The 26,753-nt window shown below is 36.8% G+C and overlaps 1 protein-coding gene across 1 annotated transcript in view; it reads left to right on the top strand.

Annotated features, from left to right (window-relative positions):
* The window catches only part of LOC120781755 (transcription factor glial cells missing), a 36,112-nt gene that overhangs the window by 1,116 nt on the left and 8,243 nt on the right, over positions 1 to 26,753 (top strand). The window lies entirely within an intron of this gene.

Here is a 26,753-nt window from a genome sequence, read left to right as displayed (position 1 = left end):
TGTAAAAACAGGTAGAATCAAATTCACGTCTCCTTCCAGTACATACATATATGCATTTACCACCAATGAAGATATCTGGATAAAACCTTGCACTATTAGTAGGAATGTACACTGCGCATCATCAGGTTAGCGCATACCCTCGTGTAAGTGCTTTGGGTTCAAAACATAAGCCGCTAATGTTTTTAAAATTAATAAAAATTATTTTTGTTTATGGCCCATTCAATTCCGTGTTAAATAAAACAAAAAATACTGGTTATTTATTTTTGTAATATATTTTTTTGTTTTTTTTCGAAAAATAACATAACAATTAACAATTCAAATTTGGTTATCAGGTTAGCACACATCATTTTTTTCATTGTTGAAAAGTCTTTTAACCACGAAATTTTTTATAAAGTGTTACATATAGTAATTTTAACATTTTTATACAAAAATTAATAATGTGTCGATCCTCCCTTGTTGAGAATTACCTCATAGATTCGATTGGAAACGATTCATATAATTTTCCAATATAATTAAGTGACATGGTGGACCAAGCGTACTTGATGCCTTCAATTAGCTCCTCTTTGTTGGAATATTGTTTCCCAGACTCGTAAACTTTACGAGCCAGCCATCCCCATACCTTTTCTATTATATTGATGTCGGGTGAATAAGGCTGCAACTGCATTAGACGGACATTTTGGTCCCCAATCCATGACTTAACCACCCGGGCAGTGTGGATCGGGGCATTGTCGTGTTGGAAAGTCCACGGCAGATCTCCGAAAACGTTTTGGAAATGGGGAAAAGCTATTTCAAGTACGTTTTTGTAAGTGTTTGCATTCATATTTGCAGTTAAAAACTGTAACTCGCACGTACCGTAATAGCAGATGGCGCCCCACACCATCACATCCCCCACCCTACTATGAAGGCGATCCAACTGATGTTCCTCTTTGCGAAGATCATGGAAGTAGTAGTTGTATCCGTCCGGATTTTCCAAATTAAATTTTTTTTCATTCGAGAAGACAACGTAGCGCCAATCAGAATTCCATGGCATGTGCTTCCTCGCAAAATTCAAGCGCACTTCCTTTCTAGCAACGTTTAGTATGGGTTTTTTCTTTAATTTCAGTCTTTTTAAATGTGGAGCACTACGTATCACTCTTTGAATTGTAGATAAGCTGCTTTAACATTAACATTTGCCCTAATCTTTGCGGTCGAGGCGTGAGAGTTTGAGGCTTCTCTCAAAATTGCTCTCTTATCAGCAGCGGAAATCACTCTATTATATTTGTTATTTTTGCCATAATTCAACTTATTGCTGAGAAATGCTGATATAACTTTACGACTTCTGCCCATTTTGTTGGATATTGAACTTATTGACAGCCCTGCTTCCTTGTAAGCTTCAATTTTGGATCTCTCCTCAACAGATAGCGATTTTCCTTTACCCATATTAAAGCGAATAGTTTACTTTAGCAGTATAAAAAAATTGGTTGCAATACGCATTCAACTGTTGAAGATAAACTGAAAGGAATTTGCTTGTGCTAACCTGATGACGCAAAAATACAACACACTTCTCCATTAAAAATAATAGAAAATAGCAAAAACCAAATAACGGGATCTTTCTTTCACATGTTCTCTTTGCCAGTGATGGTGTATACGAAGATCAGAAAAATAGAGTAAAATAATTTTGCTGCATCTTAACAAAAACAACTACAAGAGAAATTATATAAAGCCGATAGGGGGTGTGCTAACCTGATGATGTGTATATCTATAAAGAATATGCCATCTTAAGCCGAAGAATTGTCAAAATCGGACCGACATTTATCATGGTCTTTTTGTGAAATAGGTTATTGGAATCTGGAGACAATTTTTTACTGTGCCTTTGTGTCAAAAATGAGCTCAATCAAGTGATGATCTTCCTATACATAAAAGAAGGTGTTTCGAACTTCCGGTTAACTTTATACAATATATTTCGGCCAATCTGTGAGGTATCTTAATTGTATCTTAATGAAACTCAGAGATCTTCATTATACCAAAAATGTATAAAATCGAATTATTCATATATGAGTTTCTAACTTGCGGTTCGCTTTATTTTTTTATATATGTATATCGGTCAATATGTAAAATATCATAACGAAATTATGTGCATACATACATATGTATATGTATAACATTGGATAAATTGTAGTTTAATAGCGGAACTGTGTTAAATGTTATTTTCATTATTCTAACAGACTTTATGCCGAATATGTTGGCCAGTGTGTGAGTTATTTTCAATAAATTGAGTAATGTTATCAGTATAGACTTTTCTCTGGTTGATGTTTTCCTCATACATAAATATGTAAATCACATTATATTATTTAAATCACATTTTATACAACATATCTTATTAAAAGCCATAGAAAAAACACATTTTCGCCGTATATCTTGTACACTTTTGACACAATTTGCAGGAATTTCTGCCCGAATTGGAGTTTTTAAATACCATTTTTGAAAATTTGGAGAAATAAAAGTATTTGTTGAAGTATTTTTCTGAATATTAAAAAACAGCGAAGATCGTTTTGCCGCCCCCAAGACGTTGCGTCCGGGGCGACGGCCCCCTTCGCCCCTCCCTAGCTACGCCGCTGTACAATATGGATTCATATGCTCACAATTTGTCGAAGAATCAATGTTGAATTTGTACGCGACATTTTTAATACAAAGTTTTGTAAAAATTGAAATTGTTTTCCCGCATCTTTGCAAATGTCATCAGTATAAAATAATTTTTTACATCGAACTTGGATTTCTTTACTTGTTCAACACAAATTTTTTTTACACTCGAAAGAACAATTTTCACCGACTTTTACCCTTGCAAATTATGAAAGTAATAAACGTTCGGTGACGCCCGAATTTAAAGCTTCCTTACTTCTTAAAGTTCTTCCTGTGCACACTTGTTTGGCAAACAAGAGAGAATCACAACACTAGTGCGCAAGGTTGCACCACAAGTGCTTCCCGTTTATTTAAGCATCTGGTAAATTTTGTTAGAAAAAAAAACTGTTGGTGTGATGGCAGTGAGAACGTAACCGCCAATGGCACTATGATAACCGACTACTTGATGCCTGAAATTGAAGCTCGTGATCTTGGCGACATTTAGCTTTAAAGAGACAGCTCGATATATATCATACCATTAGACTTTTTCCTGTGGGGATATGTAAAGTCAAAGCCTATGCGGCCAATCCCGCTTCGACTCGGGCCTTGGAGGAAAATATAGTGTGTCAGATACCAGTCGAAATGCTCGAACGAGTCATCGAAAATTGGGCTTAACGAATCATCTGATTTGATAGCCAACATTTTAAAGAGATATTCTTCAAAAAATAAAACTTTCTAAAGTGAAAATTTGTATCTATCATCTCAAATTTTCTCTCTGACATACGAAGATTTTTGTTCTTGAAAATAGTAGCTTGTTGATACCGAATCGTGCGTGCTTGGCAACACGCTTTATGTTTTTATACGTAACAGTTTGCTTCTACGTAATTCGGCATTTTTTCTTATTGAAATATTCAAAAATTTTATATTTACTATATGAGCACATTACTTGTTATTTAAAGTTATGTCAGTTATTTTTTTATATACATGTGTCTCTTCAAGAATTTCTTAATTTTGGCATGCCAAAACGTACAGTTACCACCCAGAACTATACGTTTTGGCATGCCAAAATTAAGAAATTCTTGAAGAGACACATGTTCTTTTGACATATGTATGTAGATTTACAAATTGACAAATTGGTTAGCCGTTACAACCGAAACTTAATTGGAGTTTGCATTTAAATATAAAAATATAATTATATAAATAAGTTATTTAAATAATATAAACAAATTTAAATAAAATAAATAATTTGTGCCAAACCTTTAACATGTACAGCCAGGAGAAAATTCAGCACCGAGTAATCTGCCACCAGGGGTGCATTTTTATTCATAAGAACTCACTACTTATTGAATTTCAGATTATCTGTAAATATTTTTTATGGACGAAATACGACACACTGTGACGTTTAAATCATCTACTAATTAAAATATATCATAAATAAATAATTTCCCACTATATTAAGTAACAATATTTATAGTTTTTATTATGTCAATATTCAAGTATTCAAGTATTGAAATTATCGATGACTACCGATTTTTGAGCCAGTAGTTGCATATGAATGGCTCGAATGCTTCAAGTGCTCACAGTAAATCTTTAATATACATACTACATGTGTAGTGTAAGAGTGTTGAACCATTGTTATTGGGCTTACTGTTGGCCCACAGTGGGATAGATCAACTACTAAATTTATACTAAAAAGTATGTATTAATAAGATATGAAGATAAATTATAATAATGTATAAATGGCAATATTACGATTTTTTTGGAGCCGCGATTTGTTGGTACGAATGAACAGGGACCTCTAGCACTAGGAAGTCCTCAGGATTAAAAAATGTACACACATGTACCCTCCTTAGACTTATAGTTTTCACACATTTTTCAAATAATACACTTTTAAAGAAAATAAATATATTTTGCAAACTACTTTCACAATCACACTTTCAAGAGATTTGTGTGTTTCCATTTATGACAAATAGTAGTGTTATAAAGCGACAATGGTTCAAAATAAACTCTTATTTCATACATATGGGTTATATATTATATATTATTTAAAAAAGATGTTGACATCTGGTTTCGATAAATATGTTTTTTAAGCTAGAAACATATTATAAAATTACACAACATTTTTTCAACTTCGCTTCTATTGCCTTTACGAACGCAAATGTCTTGTATTTTTTCTAGTTTTTATTTCCGTTTTTGTTTTCAAACGAGATATGGCTTTGGAGCGGTTTATTTATTTTAATATAATTGTTTATTACTTATTGTGATTTTAAAAAGCATATGCAAAAATTTCACTTTAATATAGGCAGTGGACCCATTATTTCATCAGATGTATGGCCGTCGTTGAAAATTTTTCTAGCAATGTTTCCATCATTTGAAGATCCACTACCACCTATTTTTGGTTTAAGACCCATTTTGCGAAACTCGAAAATTATTTGTTTTCCTTCTTAGAAATCGTTCTTTGGCTTCTAAACCCTTTAATTTCCATTGTCTGATTTCAAGTCTATTTATTTTCAAAAAGTCGAATATAGGCATGTAATGGAGACAATCCAAATTCGCAGCGAACTGTTCGTACTTCTTTTTTCAAGCATTTGTCAATATCGGTTATCTCAGTAGGTTTGGCCTGAAGGTCGGGGGTTTTCTAAATTAGTTTGTGCTCCTCATCATTTTGCGATTTTATTAGCCAAAAGCAAATCATCAGCAGCGGACACATCGAGTTCTGCTAAATCTGCAATCCTTAGCCGCTTCGTTCTCAATGAGCACTCTACCAGAGTTAATCTAGGGCGTCCTCGATCTTGACTCAATACGGATGATTTTCGACTTAATAATATACAAGTATATTCATATTGTGCAAACCAATTCGAACTTTTTTGTATAACTTTTGATTTTGTTCTGCTGCTTTTATTCCACATATCTGCAAATCTTTTAAATATGTAATCAAGTCTTTTCATAACAATATTTTCAATATATTCGTAGCCATGCTTTTTTTTAGCTTTATTAGGAAATTAACCTTTTTCCAAACACAACAATTCAAAAATATATAGGCGTGAAAGGTCATATGAATATGGCGTGCCAGAATAAAAGTACATCTAAAACAAACATTTGGTAAAAGTGAGAAAATGAAAACCAATTTAAATAAATATGACAAAAAAAACAATATAATATACTCGTTTATACATCTTCTTCTTCTTAATTGGCGTAGACACCGCTTACGCGATTATAGCCGAGTTAACAACAGCGCGCCAGTCGTTTCTTCTTTTCGCTACGTGGCGCCAATTGGATATTCCAAGCGAAGCCAGGTCCTTCTCCACTTGGTCCTTCCAACGGAGTGGAGGTCTTCCTCTTCCTCTGCTTCCCCCGGCGGGTACTGCATCGAATACTTTCAGAGCTGGAGTGTTTTCATCCATCCGGACAACATGACCTAGCCAGCGTAGTCGCTGTCTTTTAATTCGCTGAACTATGTCAATGTCGTCGTATATCTCGTACAGCTCATCGTTCCATCGAATGCGATATTCGCCGTGGCCAATACGCAAAGGACCATAAATCTTTCGCAGAATTTTTCTCTCGAAAACTCGTAACGTCGACTCATCGGTTGTTGTCATCGCCCAAGCCTCTGCGCCGTATAGCAGGACGGGAATAAATGGGTGACTTATAGAGTTTGGTTTTTGTTCGTCGAGAGAGGACTTTGCTTCTCAATTGCCTACTCAGTCCGAAGTAGCACCTGTTGGCAAGAGTTATCCTGCGTTGGATTTCTAGGCTGACATTGTTGGTGGTGTTTACGCTGGTTCCAAGATAGACGAAATTATCTACGACTTCAAAGTTATGACTGTCAACAGTGACGTGAGTGCCAAGTCGTGAGTGCGACGACTGTTTGTTTGATGACAGGAGATATTTCGTTTTGCCCTCTTTCACTGCCGGACCCATTTTCTGTGCTTCCTTGTCCAGCATGGAGAAAGCAGAACTAACGGCGCGGGTGTTGAGGCCGATGATATGGATATCATCGGCATACGCCAGCAGTACACTCTTATAGAAGATGGTACCTTCTCTATTTAGTTCTGCAGCTCGAACTCGTTTATACATACTTATACTTAAATCTAAAAAATTATGAAAAGTGATACATAAAAAATGTCGAAGTTTGTAGAATAAGACGAATAACAAAGAGAGGGGCAAAAGTTGGCAGCTGAAATCTAAACCATAGACTCGGAAAACATTAACTAATATGAACAAACAAGACCCATTTGAGGCCGAGATAGGGATCACAACTTTTTTTTATTACTTAATTCGATGTATAAAGAAAAATATACTACTGTGACCAAATTGAAAGGTGAATTTTGTCCATTTCATTTCCTTCAAACGAATTTCCCAGGCACCATAGCACTTGAAAAAATCCTCCGTCGTGATGGCCAACACGGCTTCTTCCATTCAGCTTTTATATCCTCAATTGAGTCAAAACGGTGTCCTCAGAGTGCTCATGCGAATTTGCTGAATAGCCAGAAGTTACACGAAGGTAAATCAGTCGAGTGCGGTGGATAATTTCGTATATCTTGTAACCAGCATTAACACCAACAACAACGTCAGCCTCGAAATCCAAAGCAGGATATCTCTTGCCAACAGGTACTACTTCGGACTAAATAGGCAATTGAGAAGTAAAGTCCTCTCTCGATGAACAAAAGCCAAACTCTATAAGTCACCCATTTATTCCCGTCCTGCTATACCGCGCAGAGGCATGGACATTGCGAGTTTTCGAGAGAAAGGTTCTGCGAAAGATTTATGGTCCTTTGCGCATTGGCCTCGCCAAATATCGCATTCGATAGAACGATGAGCTGCTTGAGATATACGATGACATTGGCATCGTTCAGCGAATTGAAAGACAGGGCTACGCTGGCTAGGTCATGTTGTCTGATTGGATGAAAACACTCCAGCTCTGGAAGTATTCGCAGTACCCGCCGGGGGAAGCAGAGGAAGAGGAAACCGTCCACTCCGTTGGAAGGACCAGGTGGAGAAGGACCAGTTGGCGTCACCTTGCAAAAAGAAGAAACGACTGATGCGCTTTTGTTAACTCGGCTATAACCGCGTGAACGGTTTCTAAGCCAGTAAATAAGAAGAATAAGTATCACTCACCAGGTCACTTGTAAAACAATAGTTTTAAAACAATAAAACAATATATTACGAAAAAATCGCTTTGTTATATAACATACACATTTTTCATTTTGATTTACGGCGATTAAACACGATTTTATATTGCAATTTTATTTGTTATGAGAGATAATTTTTAATCTATTTGCAGTGCACAGTCCGCGTGTTCTATTGTGGCGCGTACGAAAGGGATAGAGAAAATATTTTTTTAACGTTAGTTTCAAAAAATAGTTTTGAGACATACAGTAGTAAATTTCTATTTTTTTATTTGAAGCGTGCGAACCATTGTTGTCCTAAACTTCACAAACTTCATTGGTGGCTTGCGTGGCATTCTTCCCTTTTTATTAAAAAAAATTTCAAAATATGTGACCAGGTCTACGAAAAGGGAGCTTACGTGCGAAAACTAGTTTTTTGGGAAAAGCTGTTAAAAATAATCCTCAGTTTCTCGTTATCTCATTAATTGTTCTCCTTTTTTTTGACACCTAAGCCCCCTTTCCGTAGACCAGGTCACATATAGTGAATTTCTTCATTATTTTCACTCTTTTTTGAACAGTTGTAACTTTTTTCAACTTTTTTTTGTAGATATACGACTGCAACGACATCTATTGACAAAATACGAAAAGACTTTTTCGACTACCAATATTATAATCCAATATACCGTATATAGTTGTATGTGAATAGGACATGTGGTGTAGTTCAAACTGTTATATTTAAAAGTGTAATTAACATTTCCGTGCTTTTGAGAAGCTGATCGTTAAACTTTTTTGTAAACAATTCCAGTCGATAGTAAATTGAAAATTCTAGCCGTTCACGTATTTCCATAAACAAAATTTTGACAACTTATACAAATAATTTAGGGTTTTTCCAAACTTTATATTGCAAAAAATCATGTGCCATAAGAAGAAACCCAATGATTACATCAAATTTGTTCTTATTAAATTGTATTATTGATTTCAGACATACATACCTATTTTAATTATTTTGCTTTTGCCAAATTTATGACTCATTATGAACTCAAGCTATACTATATAATGGAAATGAGACACAGTCAACTCCGTAAGGCCCATAACCAAAGGTGCAGCATTTTGTGGTACTTAAAAGGCACTTTAAAGAATCTCGCAGAAGTACTACATATATGGTACTTAAGTTCTGTTTGTTAAAAATATCCATTAAAATGTAAAAATCTAACCTTTAATTAATATAAACAAAAATATACGGTCCTTTGGCAATATTAAATATTATTTCCAACATGCAAAAAAGGGCTAAGTTCGGGTGCAACCGAACATTATATACTCTTGCAACTTGCAAGAATCAAAGCGAGAGAAATACTTTGAGGTTTAAAACTAATCATATAGAGTCAGCCGGACGTTCTAAAATCCTGATATTAGTTATATATAAATTTACCGATTTCAGGCACAAAGATACACTACTATGAGTAAAACACGCTCTTTTATTTTCATTGGGATAACTCACATTTTGGCCGATATACTATATACCCCAAAGTTCGGAAATTTTTATACAAAGTATATGGGGGCTACGGGACCAATAGGGATGCAACCCATTTTTGACATACAGACATACCATTATAAGAGAAGTATTATCCCTTAATTGCAGTTATATATATTATATTGGGTCCATATATTCAGTGCCTAAGGGTTTGAGCAGTTTATATTGGATTTAAACAATTTTTGGTCACAAGATGGCACACAATAAAAAAACTATTCGTGCAAAGTATTATCCCGTATATTAATTGCTTTTGATTTGTGTACTGGAAACTGAACGAATCAAGGGGAATTTAAAATTGTGTTATATGGGAAAAGGCGTGGTTTTAGTCCGATTTCGACTATTTTTACAATGCAACATAAGAATATAAGAAGAATGCCACATACTAAATTTTGTCGATATCGGTTTGGTCGGGTGCTGAGATTTGGGCTTTCACCCAACATCCAATTTTTAGACCGTTCCTATAAAGCTTTCTCATACCATCTTCGTGGTGAAATTTAATGTCTCTGGAGTATTTAATTATGGAATTATTGCGCTTTTAGTAGTTTTTAACAGTGCCGTTATATGGGAAGTGAGCGGGGTTATCCTCCGATTTCATCCATTTTCACACTGTCGGTAGAAGTTCTTATAAGATTTGTACTCACGAAATTTGGTTATTGTAGCTTAAGTAGTTTAGGATCGAACATTATACTTGTTAGAGAGCGAGCCCACGCCCACTTTTCCAAACAAAATTTCCCACATGTGCTCCTTGCCACTGCGAATCTCTGTGCAAGTCTGTCTGTTTCAGCTTTTTATCTTAATTCAGTGTTTAGTTATGGCACTTTATATGTTTTCGGTTAATAGCGATTTGTGGGCGGGCAATAGTTCGATTACGCCCATCTACGAACTCGAATGTGTTTTTGTACTAAAGAACCCCCATACAAAGTTTAATCGCGATATCTCAATTTTTACTCAAGTTACAGCTTGCATGGTCGGACGGACAGACAGACAATCAACCGGATTTCAACTTTTCTCGTCATACTGATCATTTATATATGTATACTTGTATACAACCCTATATCTATCTTCATTAGTTTTAGGAGATACGTACAACCGTTAGGTGAATATAACTAAAATACTCTGTAGCAACTGGTTGCATGAGTATAAAAAGGACTAATAAATATTGTTTAAAAAAACTAATAAGCATGCCTTTAAAGCACATGAAACTAAAACGTGAAAAATAATTACTTATACAAATAAACTGACAAAAATAAAAAAGGGAGGCGCACTTATTGCGCGAAAAAATATGGCAGAAAGCATCTTACGCTGGGGAATGATTATTAGCTAGACTGTTATGTACCTTGAGGTTTGCAAAAATTATACATTACTTTGTGATACTAATGTTCCGAAATAGTATCTATCCCATGTTTGGAATGTACTCAGTGCAGCTAAGTTCTTTTTTTGCACAGCAGGGCAGGTAATAAAAACATTAAATAGTAACAACATAAATTACAATTAATACTTGGTGTAGGTTTAGCTAATAAAACGAAATAGAGAAGATTCATGGGCATACCAACTGACTAAATAACAATCATATTTACAATTTTTTCCTAGCCTTATTTTTCGAAAAGTATCAAAACCTTAATGCGGTTTTGTTTTCTATTGCTGTTAGTGATGAATGTCGGAGACGAGTTTGGCCCATATTATTTTAAACATTTTTTTTATTATTTTAATTTACTAAATAACTTTTGAGCTGCTGCAGAAGTGACAGGATTTGTAAAGAATAATAACTGTAAATACTTCCGTTAAGTCGCATTCTAGCACTCCATATTTGCTCATTGTTTCCTTACATAATTGGTGAACAGACCGTGCTTGGGTTAGTTGAGGTAAAATTAGGTGGTAAATATTAATAAATTAAAGTGAAAAATTAGGGCTTATCATATTTGAATATTTTCTTGTAAATAATAAAAATGTTGGTGTTGGAAAACCGAATATATGACAGACTGCACCTTACTAATAAAACGTGTATTTAATTGAGATATTACTGTGCATAGTATAAAGCATTATTGAAAATATAAATTTTAGCAGCTAATTCACAAAATTTTTTTTAATTTTCCTTTGCCTTTTTTCTTTGCACTTAAATAATTTGTAATCATTTCCATACATTTGTAACTTTGCTTTGGGCTCTGCTAAAGCTTTTCTCGTCTCGTCCAAATTGATGGGGTTATTTATGTAAAGTTTTGGATGCATAATTGATGTTGTTTGCAAAGTAACACGAACTCAAAATTTTGCATTTTTTTTAATACTCTCTGCTTCGTCACGCTCATCTTTATTAGAGCACTTTAGAACTATTTCTGATAATACTTTGATAATAACGAAGTTTTATTGCAGATATCATATCACCTAAAACTAAACGAGATAGATATAGGGTTATACATATGTACATATATACATATAAATTATCAGTATGACGAGAAAAGTTGAAATGCGGTTGACTATCTGTCTGTTCGTCCGTCCATGCAAGCTGTAACTTGAGTAGAAATTGATATATCTCGATGAAACTTTGTATGTGGTTTTTTAGTACAAAAAAAAATTCGATTTTGTAGATGGGCGTAATCGAACTGCCACGCCCACAAATCACCATTAACCGAAAACATATAAAGTGCCATAACTAAGCACTAAATTAAGATATAAAATTGTAATTTGGCACAGGGGATTGCAGATTTTTTTTATAGTGGGTGTGGCCGCACCCTCTAATATTTTTAATGAATATATCTCCTAAACAACTACAGCTACAGCAACTAAATTTACTAGTCTCGAATATTTTAAGAACATCTACTCTACCGACAATGTGAAGATGGATTATTATGGCAAAAAACGGTGATGCTAAAATTTGTTAAAGCGGATGGGTTTCGAGTTTTGTCCCCAAGCTCTCAATTATTTTGAATTGTTGCACTCAGATATCTTGTAGATCCTAAAAACACAATTTCAAAAAAGTTCCGATATTAAAAAGTAAATAATTGTAAACAAAATAAGACAATAAAAAACTTAGAAATAATTATTATTACCTTTGGCCATATCCAAAACTTGCCGCAAAATGAGATCATATCGGGCGACAAGCTCTACAAAGGACGGAAAACATTCGTGGTTCCTTCCTGACTGAAGCCTTCTTGATGTCCTCTCAAAGCTAAAAAAAACTCTTTCCTAGGGTAAGTACCATATGATATCGACTAACCTTTGAAGAACCATTTAAAAAAATGATGTTTCTTTGCGAACTTCATTTTCAAGTACCTTGTCTATAGTATTAGTATTGTTTTTTTCCAAAATAATATGTCAATAATAATAGGCAGCGTCTAGTATTTTGGAATAACACAACCAAAAACGATTACCTCGCCCATATTTAGAACACGAAACGAAGTAAGATTTTGAAAAATACGTATTTTTCTGCTTTATGTCTGCTGGAAAAGGTCCTGAAGACCGTAAAGGCCTCATATCTATCATTTGACATTTTTCGTTTAAATTACCAAAAACCTTTCTTAAAACGCGTGCGCTAAGAAAACTATTGATTAATAGAACAAAGTATTGTACTACACAGGAAGAAGAATGTACTACACCTTTGCAGATCATATAATTATCTAAATGTCGCGACAGCATATGACTAACTATTATAGTTTTGTCCCAATAAGTGTTTTTATCATTTTAAAAAATTTATATATGGATGGAGTCATGTGTAGAAGTTTACGCAAGTGAGGAAAGTTCTCTGATCGCCATTCACTTGGGAGTGGCGAGAAACGATTCTTTTACACATGGCTCAAGCAGCTTAAAACTTCCGGTCTTTGACCAAGTATCCTCTGGGTAGCCTAAGAACATCCGTTTGAAGGCGAGCTAAAGTGAGAAGGCGAAACATCCCCTCCTCAGGGTTGTGCGCTGGATTGGGACCTGACACGTAAAAAAACACTCCAATGAAAAAACAACAACAGCCTCGGATGAGAGACCCCTCTTTGATGACGACCATGGCAAACGAAATAAGCACTACGAATTGAGGGCATGCACTTGGAATGTCCGGTCCCTTAATTGGGAAGGTGCCGCTGCCCAGCTGGTTGATGTCCTCGTAAAAATAAAGGCTGACATCACCGCCGTCCAAGAAATGCGATGGACGGGACAAGGACAGAGACGAGTAGGTCCTTGTGGCATTTACTACAGTGGCCATATAAAGGAGGGCAAGTTTGGTGTGGGATTCGTGGGAGAGAGACTCCGTCGCCGAGTACTATCATGAACGGCTAGCCACAATCCGCATCAAAGCGAGGTTCTTCAACATATCGCTGATTTGCGCCCACGCCCCGACGGAAGAGAAGGACGATGTGGCCAAAGATACCTTTTATGAGTGCTTGGAGCGCACTTATGAGGGCTACTCCCGCCACGATGTCAAAATCGTGCTTGGCGACTTTAACGCCAGGGTGGGCAAAGACGAAACATCCCCTCCACGACGAAACATCCCCAAATGGGTTGAGGCAGATCGACTTTGCCGGGGCCCGAAATATGGTTATCTGTAGTACTAGATTCCAGCATAAGAAGATTCATCAAGCTACCTGGCTGTCTCCGGATCGAAAAACTACCAACCACATCGATCATGTTGTGATAGATGTGCCTGCGCTCCGAGGTCTTAACACCGACTCGGACCACTATCTTGTTGCAGCCAAGATTCGCACCCGCCTCTGTGCAGCAAAAAACGCACGCCAACAAACACAAGGAAGGTTCGACGTCGAGAAGCTGCAATCACAACCGACAGCCGAACGATTTTCTACTCGGCTTGCACTCCTGCTCTCTGAGAGCACTCGTCAACAACTCGGTATAAGGGAACTGTGGGACGGCATTTCAAACTCCTTACGTACAGCTGCAACCGAAACTATTGGTTTTCGGAAAGTGGAAAAGAACAGCTGGTATGACGAGGAGTGCCGTGAAAACAGACTGCCTACCTCGCAACGTTACGATCGACCACAACACGTGTGGGATGGGGTAGATACCGAGAATTGAAGAGGGAAGCGAGACGCATTTGCAGACAGAAGAAGAAAGAGGCCGAAATGCGTGAGTACCAAGAGCTTGATAATCTGGCCGACAGGGGTAATGCTCGAAAATTCTACGAAATAATGCGGCGGCATACACTTGTAGAACCCCCAAAGGTGATCTAGTCACTGATGCCCAGAGCATTCTTAGATTATGGAATGAACACTTCTCCAGCCTGCTGAATGGCAGTGAACGCACAATACCAGGAGAAGGCGAACCTGATTCGCCGATCGATGACGATGGAGCAGACGTTCCATTACCCTACCATGAGAAGTTCGAATAGCAATTGCCAGCCTGAAGAACAACAAAGCGGCAGGGGCCGACGGATTGCCGGCCGAGCTATTCAACCACGGCGGCGTAGAACTGATAAGGAGTATGCATCAGCTTCTTTGTAAAATATGGTCGGACGAAAGCATGCCCAATGTTTAAATGAGTTAAGCGTCCACCTCCTCTACTCGATAAAACTGGCGCATCCTAATGGAACAGCTACACTAACCACGTCCGATGACACCATACTCACTAACCAAACAGGGAAAGGCCTCCTAATTCGTTCTAAACTTTTCGATCTTCACAAGCCGCACATCAACACTCACGCATTAAAATTCGCTACAAACATTCGCCATATACACATTCGCACCTTAACATCCGTCTACTTTTACATTCTGCACTGCGCCGCGTCAACATACATATGTACGTTTCGGTTATTCGTCGATGCACATTTAACTATGGTCCTTCGAGCCTCACAGAAAGGCACTATGTGAAATACAAGATTAAATAAATATGAATACATATACTAGTGTGGTGGCAAAATAAAACGAATAAATAAAATAAAATAAAAACCTAGTGCAGTGACCCAAACAAAACAAAGTGCTGTGACAAAACCAATAAAAAAAAAGAACAAAAGCATATATACTTACATATGTATATAAAGAACATATGTATGTATGTATGTACTATATATCATGAATCTAAGTGAAATACAAGATTAAATAAATATGGATACATATACTAGTGTGGTGGCAAAATAAAACGAATGAAAAAAATAAAATAAAAACCTAGTGCAGTAACCCAAACAAAACAAAGTTCAAAATAAAATATAAATAAAAATAATACCATTGCAAAAACAAAAAAAAATGCAGAACGTCATTAATAAAATATACGTTTGTACCGATATAAAAACTCTTATTTACTTAAAAGAGTATAAAAATTATTACACTGTATCGCTTCGATTAGATACTACAAAGCAGTTTACACTAAGAAAAATTAAATTTATTTTGACAAATATAAATATTTTTATAATATAACAAAAATGGTTAATAACGAAAAAAATCAAAATACACCTACAGGAGCTACACGCTCAAAACAGGTTGTTAAATATATTTCACAAAGTAACAGTTTATTACGACACTGCACTAGATTTGCCACTTCACCGATCCACGAAAACTCGGAATCGTTATTAGAAATAAAAAGCCAAAATCTTAAAAATTTTTGGACTCGCCTCCAAGCGGCTTATGACGCCATACTAGAATCTGACGATTCAGACTTGCCACATAATTTTAAATCATCGGCTTACGATATTTACGAAAACTGCTTAGACCAGTACGAAGAAACAAAAGCTATTATCTCCGATCAATTAAAGCTAATAAAAGCACCTACTCCCCACAGTAGAGTAGAGCTGCCACAAATGCAACAATATCAAGAGGCAAGTTCAGGCATCCAACTCGAGGTGCCCGCATGTGACACAGAAACATTTTATGGAGGTTATGAAGAATGGCCGTCCTTCCGGGACATGTTTACGGCCGTGTACATATACCATCCTCAATTATCACAAGCGCAAAAATTGTATCACCTCAGATACAAAACTAAAGGTCAAGCAGGCGAAATAGTCAAACAGTTCTCTAATGACGACAATTTCAATTTGGCTTGGGAAGCTCTAAAAGCTAGATATGAAAACGACAGAATACTGGTCGATAAGATAAGTAACGACACTAATGAACTTGCCAAAAATTAAGAAAGGAACAAGTGTAGAATTCATCAAACGAGAATCCACTGTTTCATATTGTTTGTCGATGCTATCGAAACTAAATATTCTCACAGACAGCTGGGACCCAATTCTGGTAAACAGTAAACATTTGCACCGCCGCATTACCAGAAAAGTCGTCACTTCTATGGGAGCAATCGCTCTCATCACGAAAAAAGTGCCCAACGTGGCAACAAATGAAAGATTTTCTCACCACCCAATATTAAATTGCGGAAAGGTTAGAAGAAAAAATAATCAAAACTAAGACCATTAAACACGACCAAAATAGAAGCTTAAATAGACCTCAAGCTAGAAACAAAAACAATTTAAACAAACGCTTTCACATAAGGCAATCGTTCATATCCGAACAGAAAAAGCAAACGTCATGCGAACTATGTAAAAGAGGGCATAAACTTAAAACTTGCGAGAAGTTTAAAAAATTAAACATTAACGAAAGGAACAACTTTGTCAGATCAAAAAGACTCTGTACAAACTGCTTTTCCCATACACACAATCTTAAAAATTGCAAAAGCAAATATAATTGCTTCTATTGTCATAAAAGACATCATATACGTACAATGCTTCATAACAGCACATATCACATCCCACCTCAAAGGAGCTCATATACAAAAAGAACCACGGGTTTAATTACAAAAGAAAATCCCGAAAGCCAAAATACTAAAAATTGCCAAGAGACACCATGCTGCTCAAAGGCACACAAATCTCAAACGCTGCACAGCGAAACACAAAATGGACTAGTTACAGAACTAGTCACTACCATACCAACTCAAGTTGAGTATAATAAAAACAAATACCTTAATTCACAATTAAGGAAATGTCAAAAGTTAAGGAAACTTCCCCCCATAACTCCTCAATCAAATAATGGCCGGTACGTCGTGCGACTACCATTAGAGCCACAATTTTCCAATACTCCACAAATTGGTATAAAAAACAAAGTCAGAGTTACCTCTGACAGTACAAATTATTAAAAGCACATACAACTCTTCGGCCCCGCAGGATGGCTTTCGCCAATAATGAAAAAAAAACAATTCTGAACAAATCCTAGAGCGGTGGCGGGCTACTAAACGCCAAATCAGTGCATACATAAAAACATAAAAAATAACACAGTTGTATCAAAAAGTCGAAAAATCGACATTTTTCATAAATTCTCAAATAGAATAAATAAAAAATTATTAAAAGCAGAGGTCGCTCTTATCGTCTCTACACAGGGCACAATAGACCCTAGGTCGCGGTGCATTACCTCATAACATTTATCTATCTATCTATCATCTCTACATAAGCGCTCCACATAAGGGTAGTTGGTGAGAATCTGTTGTACATCCCACTTAAAAAATTACAATTCTAATGAAACCGTTCGCAATTACCGCACACTCTCTCGCAAGATCCCTCAAAGTCTATTGTCATAGTCGTAACTCCAGGGCTAAGGAGTACCCATTCTGGCCATATCTGGCCAGGCGTGGAGTTACTATCCTTCAAAAGCCGAGAATAAATAAAGTCCAAACATTGCCGATAATACTGAAAAGGCATATAATAAACTACCGTTATGCCAAGCCGATAAATAATAAATTGTAAATAACAGCTAATAAAATTAATAAAAGCAAACAACTTTTTTGGTATAATAATACAACACGAGTAAGTCATCAAAGCACGCAAACTCAATTAGTACCTCAAGCACTAATATTTACACAAAATACAATTGGCGATTAAAACCAAAATCGCTTTTTACAGCTAATATGCTGCGACTTCGGTTACTCCACCAACAGTAAGCCGAATTACATGCATCAGATTATATATATAAAACTAGGCAAAATATTTGCTTAAGGGGCCCAGGATGTTTAAATGAGTTAAGCATCCACCTCCTCTACTCGATAAAACTGGCGCATCTTAATGGAACAGCTCAACTCACCACGTCCGATGACACCATACTCACTCACCACACTTCTACATCATTCAACCAACTCTTCAAAAGGGATGGACAAAAAGGGAAAGGCCTCTTAATTCGTTCTAAACTTTTCGATCTTCACAAGCCGGACATCAACACTCACGCATTAAAATTCGCTACAAACATTCGCCATATACCCATTCGCACCTTAACTTCCGTCTCCTTTTACATTCTGCACTGCGCCGCGTCAACATACGTTCCGGTTATTCGCCGATCCTGAGTGCTACGTTAGTTCGATTCATCAGTACTACGTCAAGTCATCGATCCATCAGTAGCCACCAGGCTGCATTCGCGGGAGACATCATTTCACGGTCCTGAAACTGAACACCCTCTCTTCGACTTGCTGCTGATAATATTTTTACATACTTATATGTATTTATATTCGGCATTTGTATTGTGCGTTACATATTTTGTTACCTACTAAATTAAACCGAATTTAAACATAAATTGCGCTTGCAGTTTTTATTAACACAAAGTGGCGGTGAGTGAATGATTTTGGATCAACTGGTGGGTGCACATTTAACTACCCAACAATTGAAATTTAATTGTGTTCTGCCCAATCCATAAAAAAGGAGACCCACAATCTGCACCAACTACCGTGGGATTAGCCTCCTCAACATCGCATATAAGTTTCTATCGAGCCTATTGTGTGAAAGATTAAAGCCCACCGTCAACAAACTGATTGAACCTTATCAGTGTGGCTTTAGACCTGGCAAATCAACAGCCGACCAGATATTCACCATGCGGCAAATCTTGGAAAAGACCCGTGAAAGGAGAATCGACACACACCACCTCTTCGTCGATTTCAAAGCTGCTTTCGACAGCACGAAAAGGAGCTGCCTTTATGGCGCGATGTCTGAATTTGGTATCCCCGCAAAACTAATACGGCTGTGTAGGCTGACGTTGAACAACAACAAAAGCTCCGTCAGAATCGGGAAAGACCTCTCCAAGCCGTTCGATACCAAACGAGGTTTCAGACAAGGCGATTCCCTATCGTGCGACTTTTTCAACCTGCTGCTGGAGAAAACAGTTCGAGCTGCAGAACTAAATAGAGAAGGTACCATCTTCTATAAGAGTGTACAACTCCTGGCATATGCCAATGATATTGAGATCATCGGCCTCAACACTCGCGCCGTTAGTTCTGCTTTCTCCAGGCTGGACAAAGAAGCAAAAGAAATGGGTCTGGCAGTGAACGAGGGCAAGACGAAATATCTCCTGTCATCAAACAAACAGTCGTCGCACTCGCGACTTGGCACTTACGTCACTGTTGACGGTCATAACTTTGAAGTTGTAGATAGTTTCGTCTATCTTAGAACCAGCGTAAACACCACCAACAATGTCAGCCTAGAAATCCAACGCTGAATAACTCTTGCCAACAGGTGCTACTTCGGACTGAGTAGGCAAAGTCCTCTCTCGACAAACAAAAACCAAACTCTGTAAGTCACTCATAATTCCCGTCCTGCTATATGGTGCAGAGACTTGGACGATGTCAACAACGGATGAGTCGACGTTGCGAGTTTTCGAGAGAAAAGTTTTGCGAAAGACTTATGGTCCTTTGCGCGTTGGCCACGGCGAATATCGCATTCGATGGAACGATGAGCTGTACGAGATACACGACGACATCGACATAGTTCAGCGAATTAAATCTGGCTAGGATATGTTGTCCGGATGGACGAAATGGGTAAATTGAATTTATCCTTCGATTTGGGTTTCAAACTTATTATTGCGAGAGAAATACTGTACAAATTATGAAACAAAAATTATCAATTCCAAAGGTAAACAGTATTGATCGCAGGAGATCAAATGATCGCTTAGTTCTTGGTAAGGCTAACCTCTCATTGTCAGTGGGTCTTTTAACAGGCCACTGTCCTATTGGCTTACATGCGGTAAGAATGGGTATCTTACCGGATGCTGTTTAGAAGAAGATGCGGTAGAAACAAGCCAGCACTACCTGCTTGACTGTCCCGCTTTTGGAAGGTCTACACTCAGACACTTGGGGGCGCATACCTTTGGACACCCCACCGAACTGGCGGTGTTGAAGTTAAGCGTCTGTGTAACTTTATTTTGGCTACAAAGCGCTTCGGCAATCTGTAAGTCCGAATACGGGAGTTTTTCATTTAATGGCATCACAAAGGACTAATTTGTTAGTCTACGTGGGATCATCGATCAGCCATTTTTACCTAACCTTTACCTAAAGGTAAACAAAGTGGCTATAATCGAAAAGTCAATTATATGCATGCAATACATAGTGGCTCATTTTATTAAAAATTCAAACAGAAAAATCCTTTTACATTGCGTGTTTCATAACGCAAAACGATGGCTGCCAAGTTTTGCGAATCTTTCGATGACATCTTCGGCGGTGATTTCGATGTCATGATGCGTATGAAGCAACGCTAATCCAACTAGTCTTTCTTGAAGCATGGCCGTCCTAAGCCATGTTTTGATGCGGCGAAGATAAGAGAAAGAACGTTCAGAGCTCGTGTTTGCTACGGGAAGTGTACAGAACACTCAGAGATAGGGGTGGATTGTTGGGAATATGTCGACATCACATTTTCTTAATGTTCCCAGTGCAGAAGTTGGAATTTCGCTGTCTTCAATTTTTTGTTGCTGCTGCCAGTGACATTGCCAGTAGCTTAATTCACCTTTCAATTTCAATTTTTGTACGCTTTTTTCATCATCCAGAGATTCCCGAATCTTTCTATCAATCATCCGTTTAGATCATCGATTTCGTTTTCTTTTAAAAGACTTGCTTTTTCTGGGAGCAACACACTCAATTGGTAACCATCCAAAACTTCTTGTGAAAAACGAGCTTCCAAATCTTCTTTGATGGTATACAGCAGAGGTATGTAGACAGAGACCCTGTAGTAATCTTCGCAAGTTTTCACGTCGTAATTTTCGCGTTTCGTTTGTCGATCACATGTTCTCGGTTTCACTTCGTCAACATCGAGTTTTTCCGCCTTTTTCTTGGCTTCTGAATAAATCAATCGGAATATTTCATCAACTTTTTCCCACTTTTTTTCCAACGTGGCAAACAACGTCCCAATCATTTTTGATGCCTTCGCCAAATCAATTGCTTCCTTTTGAAGAACTACGCTGAGCGAATGGGTGAGCGATAGAATGTCGCTGAGACAGAAGACCCCGACGATAAATTCGAACTTGCACAAAGCCGATATGAGAATTGTTGCTTTGCCTGCTGTTTCTCTGTTCTTCCACTCACTGATTTTTGACAGAGCTTCGGTGATCAACGGTAACTTCGCAACAAATTGAAGGATAGCATCGTGCCTCTCTACCCATCTTGTTTCCCACTACTGGACAATTTTTTCACCAAGTATCTTTGCTAATACAGTCACACGTTTTGGAAATGAGTTCTTGAAGAATTTGTCGACTTCTCGTATGGCACTGGTAACGTTTTAGATTAATCGTACTTTCACTGACTTTGAAATACTGTTGTTGAGTTTGTGAGAGAAACACGGAGTCGTGACAGCATTTTCGGCCAAATATTTTTTTTTTTTACAAAATGTGAATAAAAATCGGGAACATTTCCCGACAGAGCCGGGAAAATTTCCGTGCCTGATTTCAAGGCGTTTCCGGACCAGCTGTTATCGTCGGTTCCGAGGGCGAGGGCAAGTTAAAACACGGGTTCTATATGCAAAATTGGCTACTACTATTGTTGAATAAACAAACCTAACCTCAATTTTTATGTAAACACTCGTTTGAATGTGAGTGAAATTTCACCACGCACGAAAATGAACAGTAAAATCGAAACAACATCGATACTTACCATTTTAGATATTCAAAATTGGGCACTTTATTTTCCAGAATAAGGTATAACTTCACAGAAATTGACGAAAATGAAATGGGTAACTTGGGCAATTTATAGTTACTATATAGATGATTCCGCTCAGCTAGACATACCGTGATTTTATTGGACAGTCAAGTTGAGGCGTTTTTGGCGAGATAAACGGATTTAAATGAAACGTCACCATGCGTCGAGTGTTTTTATACTCAATAGTACCAATTGTACAGTATGAGACATATATAGCCGCAAAGATATCGGACCTATGGGGCATCCGATAGTCGCAAGTGGTATCATGTATATATGTTTTTCGTGGTTCGTGGTGTCAACTGGCGCTAGGTGACACCACGAACTACGAAAAACATAGAGACACGATGCCGCTTGCGACTATCGAATGCCCCATTAATTCGATATCTCTGCGGGCATATACTTATGTCTCATACTGTACTCAAGACTTCGACTCTTTCTCAATTCAGAATTTAGTACTTCCGCTGTGAGTCGCCCAGAAAAGGATTAAATAAGTCTAGACAGGTCATATAATGCAATTTATGATAGTATCTTGTAGTGATTTCCATAGTGTATTTAGTGAGAAGAGTCTCACTGTTGTACCCCCAAGGGGGGGGGGGGGTGCAATTTCTCTAATTTAATCCCCTGGATCCGCCACTGGTATATGAGTAACAAGTAAACCAAATAATCCGAAATCATTACATACATTTGGTATATGAGGTTTTGACCAAGGTCAAGACCAATTCGAATCATATTCAACACTTAATCACATTATTTTAAAATCTACTTAATTTCAATAACAATCACACACACATTTTCAGAATTAAGTTGTGTTAACAAGGCACATCAAGGAAGTGGTGTGGGTCGTTGGTGGTTTCGTAGCAACTACATTAATTGTGTGTTATATCCGTCCCGATGCTGAGAAAAGAGTATATGTACATACTATATAGAGGGACGTTTTCTCGTTTTTGTAGATTGTCCCGAAAATCCGACAAAGCTATTGCCGCTTTAGTTTGGAAAATATTAGAAAATTACAATATTCTTTTGGAAGATTGCCGTGTGGAGGAGTAAAAACAAGTACGCAGCTCTTTCGTCATGTAGTGTCCACATGCTAAGTTTGACTGTAGTCAACTCTGCTAAATGCTGGCCTCGAGCATAACAGACAACGTTGGGAAATCAAAAATATCCAATTTACTTCACTGTCTTTCTAAAACATAAAAGGTGGTCTGCCAGAATCGATGCCGCCAAGCCATGTGATCAAAATCTTTCCGGATGGATAAACGTTTTGATAGAAATTAAAAATTCAACCTTACGGCAGAAACTCCTCAAGATGTTGTTGTCCACACGAAATCTCCCAAAACAATCATGGAATCAGTATTATTAGCCATAGAGAAACCATTATTTTTTAAAGAAACATGCTGCATATATACAGATACATAAGTCCCATTGAGGCGGTATACAAGTATAAGATAAAGTAAAGTAAATATGGCCAATATTAGCGCAAATTGAGGGACATCGACTTCTTCAGAAGAATGAACAGCAAACAGGACACCACCTCCTATTCTGCTCAGCTGGTCAAATCTAAAGGTTTCAAATTCGCTATTAAATATCTCATTAGCAAAAATGTGGGGCATTAATTTCTGTGAAAGCAATGATTTTAAAGTTACAATTAATGCTATTTAAATACAGATCAGTAAATTTTGAATTTGATAATAAATACTCAGAATTTCTTGGTATTTTAGCAATAACTACAGTGGTTTTACCACGCTTATGCTCGAATTCACGCACAAAGACACTAGATGGCCACATTGAGCTATCAAAAACCAATGGAAAATTGTCAGCGGATATGTCGATCTTAACAGACTGAAGATTTCTCCGTAAGCGTTTCAAGTTCACGGCCGATTGCGCGACTGCCTAAAGACTTTGAATAATTCAATTTCTGTCGGTCCGCATTTTATGCAAGACCAGTGCAAATCCCTACTGTTAAGAATAGACTCCAAGATGCTGGTTTTCACTCCGGTACATTTAAGATGGGCAAGCCTAACACAAAGCAAGAAACAAAGCGTTCCGACTCACATTTCACAGCACCATTCGGGAAATTGCAAGTAATTTTGACAAAAACAATTTTAAATAAAAATAGGAAAAACTTAAAAAATAAAGGTTAAAGAGCAATGACAAAAATATTTATAAGAAATAAATGCAATAAAAATAATTTGTTATCAAAGGTCACAACCAATGTAGCCAGCAGTTTGAGATGCACTGTGACACACGAAAAATAAGAACTCGCAAACAGCTATGAACAAAGATGGAAAACGAATAAAAACAAGAAAGAAATTTAAGTAAGCAATATAGATTAGCACTAACAATTGCACTGTTTAAAAATGTAGCAACGAAAAAATTGGAAATGACTCGGTGAAGTAAATTAAAATTTGCCAACACCCAATTAAAGTAAATTTCAATTGCTTCAATAGTACAGCAGAGATAGTTATCTCAACAGATCACTTAATCCTAATAAATTCACAATAAAGATTTGAAGATATATTAAAAAAATTTTCAAGAGCACGAAATTTCACAGCTGAACGCGAGAAGGGTTACTTGTACCTCGTATAAGAAATGGACAAGTAAGTATAAGTTAATAAAGAAGAAAAAAATACCACACGCCTACGATTATATTAGGAGATTTTTTAAGGCGCGATTGTCTTTTCAGAGTAGTTTTAGCGCCATTCCATTTCATTTATGAAATTAATTCTAAAGTCAATTTTTTCAATAAATCACGGTAACGAAATTTAAATCGCCAACTACGGTCTTAATACCAGTCAAATTAAATTCTGAAATGCAAACAGTTTTCCAGAAAATCTAAGGATTTGATCTCCAGTATATGGTAGTTTGATAGTTCCACTGTCACGAACATAACATTTTTTTTACTTTTGAAAGATATTTTCTTTTTAATACACTTTCAACATGTTGATACAGCTTATACATTTTTCGTGGGGAAAACTGGTTTTCGCCTAAAAATTGTGTTTTCATAAATGTAAGATCTGTCAAACGAAAACACATTGAAAACCAATTTTCGCTGAAAACTAATTGAAAACTTACATTCCACTCATTATAATCGGTGCCTGCTCTAGTTTACTCGATTTTATTGGAAGACATATTTTGCCAGCTCTAAATTGTCACTTGATATTTGTTTACATTCCATATACAAATACTGATGTCACTTGATATTTTCATATTAGAGGGATTCTCTTGCTCCTGCAAAACCCTTGCACGGTGCACGAATTGCAGAATTTTCCTCTTGGTGCAACGGCGCAACAAGAAACACATGCAGAAAATTATTTGCAATGGCTGTAAAATATGTCAGACCAAAAGCCATGTTTATTTTCATGGAATGACACGTAAAAATATAATTGTAACCCTGTTTTAGTTGTCATTTTACATAAATACATATTTCGTCGTTAAATTGTTGAGGAAGGTAAGCTTTAAATAGATTTTATAATTTCTACTTAAATTATAAGGATTTGTTACAGTTTTTTGTTAAGAATGTGTGCAGAAGGTGCGCTAATTCAATGCACAATAGTCGTTCTCAATAAATTGACAAAATCAGCCGTTCATATATCACTAGATTCTGCAATGGGTGTTTACTTTGCCTTGCATATTTCGGATTTTTGCATTTTGTGTCATCGTGCAATATTGCAAGAGCAAGAGAATGCCCCTATTGATAATGAAAAATGGAAAAGCAAAAATACAAACAAATAAATGTTTGAGTTGTCAGTGAAAACTCATCGAAAACCCATATTGTCGGTCCGAACGACTTAAATTCCACAACCCACAAATGTGTTTTCAAGATGTTTTCAATGTCGGTCCGAACATAGTATTATAATAGTTTTGTTCACTTAACAGTTGTTTGTTTTCAAAAATAATCGATTTAGATATAAGGTTATATACATATATATAATATCATTTTGTGCGAGCGATAACTTGAATAAAATATAAGTTCTCTTAATGAAACCTGGTAAACGTGTTTTTGGTAAAAAAAACTGAGAACGAGTTTGTAGTTGGTAGCTACCACGCAAACAAAACGCCATTAAACGAAAATCTATAAAATATCATAACTAAACTCTAAATTAACATATATTATTATGATCGCAGTAGCAAAGGGTACCTGTGAACATTGCAAAAAGGACGGAACCTCGCTTCTTAAGACCTTAATGACAACATATGATACAATACCAAAATTCGCTCAGGACATATCACTTAAACACCCTAGTGGACATTATAAAAATTGATAAAACCGGATGATATCTCCGCCCACTCTCCTTATAACAGTTTCGACCCAACTGCAACTACGCCTACATACTTCTCATACCAATCAATTTCAAATTAAACTCATTATTTCACTTTCCAGAATGAAGTTCAAGGACAAATGAATCTATTGGGATAAAACTTTACCGAATAGTGCGCTTAAAGTAGACCACTTTATGACAGAAAAGTATGCAAATCGGTCCAAAACTATTCAAGTCCCAGAGACCGAATATGTGAACCAAAGCTCCAATTATGAACTTTTTATCGAAAATATCGGTCAATCTGTGATATGTCTTATACACATTCCGACAGAAACCTTTCATAATAATTGTCCTAGACCATATATAACTTACAAACCTTATGCTTCTTTTTCTTTATTGGCGTAGACA

Source organism: Bactrocera tryoni, unplaced genomic scaffold (genome assembly GCF_016617805.1).
Source record: "Bactrocera tryoni isolate S06 unplaced genomic scaffold, CSIRO_BtryS06_freeze2 scaffold_7, whole genome shotgun sequence".
NCBI classification, from domain to species: Eukaryota; Metazoa; Arthropoda; class Insecta; order Diptera; family Tephritidae; genus Bactrocera; species Bactrocera tryoni.
Note: the sequence above shows the minus strand (reverse complement) of the source record. Positions and strands in the feature narration are given on the sequence as shown.